The sequence below is a fragment of the Sinocyclocheilus anshuiensis genome, unplaced genomic scaffold, assembly GCF_001515605.1.
Source record: "Sinocyclocheilus anshuiensis isolate Anshui unplaced genomic scaffold, SAMN03320099.WGS_v1.1 scaffold67, whole genome shotgun sequence".
Lineage (NCBI taxonomy): Eukaryota > Metazoa > Chordata > Actinopteri > Cypriniformes > Cyprinidae > Sinocyclocheilus > Sinocyclocheilus anshuiensis.
Window position 1 is genome coordinate 1,630,168 of NW_015552546.1, and position 3,351 is coordinate 1,633,518.

Below are 3,351 nucleotides of genomic sequence, written 5' to 3' on the forward strand. Positions count from 1 at the left end.
GCATTGGTTAACATTAACTAACCATGAACAATACATTTGTTACAGTATTTATTACTCTTGTTAATGTTAATTAATACAAATGCAACTGTTTAGTGTTAGTTCATGTTATCTCAGGTCCATATTATTAACAGATACAATTTTGATTGTAGTAAATGTTGATTTTTTTCGTTGTTAGTTCATGTTAACTATAGTTAACAATAGTTAATGTTAATGTAGTTAACTAATGTGAAGTGTTACTCATTTGCCTGTTATTAGTTATGAAAATGCCAGCATTTCTACTTTGAAATTAATTCAAGATTGATTCTTTATATATATATATATATATATATATATAATGTGTGTGTGTGTGTGTATATATATATGTATGTATGTGTGTATATATATATATATGTGTGTGTGTGTGTATGTGTATTTATATATGTGTGTATATATATATATGTGTGTGTGTGTGTGTATATATATATATATATATATATATATACATGTAAAAATGTTAGTTGCATTTAGTAAAGTTTTAATTGCATTGTTTTTGCCATTTTTATTATGTACGTGCATGTGTTTTAATATGTATATGCAGTGTTTTAGTATGAAATTTGATATTTATATTTTTTATTGTGTTTTACTATGTAACTAAAACTATTTTAGTTTTTAGTATGTATGTCTATATATAATACACACACACACACACACACACATATATATAATATGCACACGCATTACTGTTCAAAAGTTTGGGGTCGGTCGTGTCTCCTGTGCCCCCTAAAGGCTGTATTTATTTGATAATAATGCAGTAAAATCAGTAATATTGTGCAATATTATTACAATTTAAAACAGCCATTTTCTATATTATAATATGTAATTTATTCCTGTAATGCAAAGCTGAATTTTCAACATCATTACTCCAGTCTTCAGTGTGACATGATCACATGATTATTATTAATGTTGAAAACAGTTGTACTGATTAATATATTTGCAGTTTTGCCTACATTTATTTATTTTTTATGTATGTATTTATTAATTAATTTGTTTGTGTTATATATATTTTTTAATTTTAAATGCATTTTTGAATGGTATATTTTTGTGTAACCTGCCTCTAGTATCAGTAAGCATGGCATCAGTGCTGTCACAGCTGATGGGTCAGTGGATGGATGTTCAGGGTTTCCTGATATTTCTGTGTGTGCTGCTGCTGGTGAAACACCTGCGAGATGTTCTTACAAACAACATGCCGCCAGGACCCTTCCCTCTGCCTTTGGTTGGGAACTTTATAAATATAGGCTTTAGTGATCCACTTGGCGCCTTTTAGAGGGTAAGTCACATATCAAATACAAATGTGTTAAACAATTCTGTGTGAATGAGTAACGTGTACAGATCATGTTGACCAGATTGCTGAGAGGTATGGAGATGTGAGCACACTATCTGGGAAACACCGTGCATACTGCTTACTGGATACGAGAGTTTCAAAGAGGCGTTTGTGGAGCAGGCGGACATCTTCACAGACCGGCCGTACTTCCCTATAGTTGACAAGCTCAGTAAAGGGAAAGGTACAGATGCAGAAAAAGCTATATTGCAGCAATCAGATTCAATACTGGCAAAATCTGAAATCATTTTCGTTCTAATATTGACCTTTGCCCACTTCATTCTGTCTGTGTAGGTTTGATTATGTCCAGCGGACACATGTGGCGTCAGCAGAGGCGTTTTGCTCTGGCAACTCTCAAATACTTTGGTGTGGGGAAGAAAACTCTAGAAAACTTCATCCTGCAGGAGTGTCGCTTTCTCTGTGACTCTATACAGACTGAACGAGGTCAGTGAGCAACATTTTAGGGGTAAACACCATTTCTTCTCCTTCACAAACAAGATTGTTGTAATTCTTTTACCAAAACTCCAGTGAAATGTTTCAAGACCAGGGAGTGACATTTTCAGTGTCACAATCATGTCTTGAAGGGCCGTATGTACATACTGTCCTCTACAGGCCGCCATCTGCAAGTGCAAGTGTCCTTTGAAGGTCAAATATCTGGGAAACCACATGAGAGCTCATCTTTCTGAATTTTTCTCTTTTCATTTAAATAAATATACAGTGAGATTCAAAAGTCTGAGGCCACATTGAAAATCTGGGATTTTTTTGTACCTGTAAATAAACAGAAATGTTCAGGATTTGAATGTTTTAATAATAATAGCTACTAATACTAATAATCATAAAAGAACAATAAAATGTTATGATAATAAATAACTTATAAACAATATAACAGGCAATTATTTAATAATAAGTATAAAAATATAAATACATGATTAAGTAATAAAATAATAGTAATAATAAATAAAAATAAGTAAAAGCAAAATGTAATGATCATAAATGATTAAAAAAGATAATTTAATAGTAAATAAAAACAAAATAAAATGTTAAATAAATCAATTAATTAATTGTGAGCAAATGTGTGGCAGCACGTGAATAGAAGCATTTTGACCTCATAACATTGTTCTTTTCTTTCTTTATTGTGTTTCTAGGTTTGCCCTTCGACCCTCAGCATTTTGTGACAGATGCTGTGGCTAATATAATCTGTGGGTTGGTGTTTGGTCACAGGTGTGAGTATGATGACCATAATTTTCATCTGATGCAGAAGTATTTAGATGAATTCCTACAGCTTCCCATCTCGAACTGGGGTCGGGTACGAGATCAGCCTGCTATCACAAGGCTAATAAAAAGACTAACCCAAAAGTTGAGAAAACTAGTTAAACTGAAATGAAATGAATGCTGTAGCATAGCACTTGTCAATAAAGCCAATTTCGTGTTTTATGAAAAGTATTGCATTGTTTGAACATATGTTTGTCCTTTATTTGTCTCTTTACAGTTATATAATCAGTTTCCCACCCTCATGTCGATGCTGCCAGGAAAACACCAGAAGGCATTCGCCAGCATATCTAAACTTAAGCCCTTCCTGCAGGAGGAAATCAGAAAACACAAGGAGGAGAGAGACCCGTCCAACCCCAGAGACTACATCGACTGTTATCTGGAAGAGATTGAGAAGGTATTGGTGTCCCAGGATGCCCTTGTGTATTTATATTATTTTAAGAGACCTTTATTGGTAGTCGGGACATGCGTTAGCACCTCTTTTGTAAATATTCATGTCTGCCCTACAGAGAAAGATGCTTTTTGCCTCATAATGGTGAAGTTACAGCATTTATATGTAGGGGCTTAGTGGAACATAACTACTGAACCTAAAATAAAGTATATTTTGAAGTAGACTAAAAATATATCTGAAATTATTTTATATATATTTAAAATATAATAAATAAAATGTGTTTTATATATATATATATATATATATTACTATATAATTAATAGACAAAAAATAT

At 32.4% G+C, this 3,351-nt stretch overlaps 1 pseudogene; it reads left to right on the top strand.

The window, feature by feature from the left end:
* LOC107664215 (cytochrome P450 2C31-like) overlaps positions 1-3,351 on the top strand; it is a 6,885-nt pseudogene that overhangs the window by 1,778 nt on the left and 1,756 nt on the right.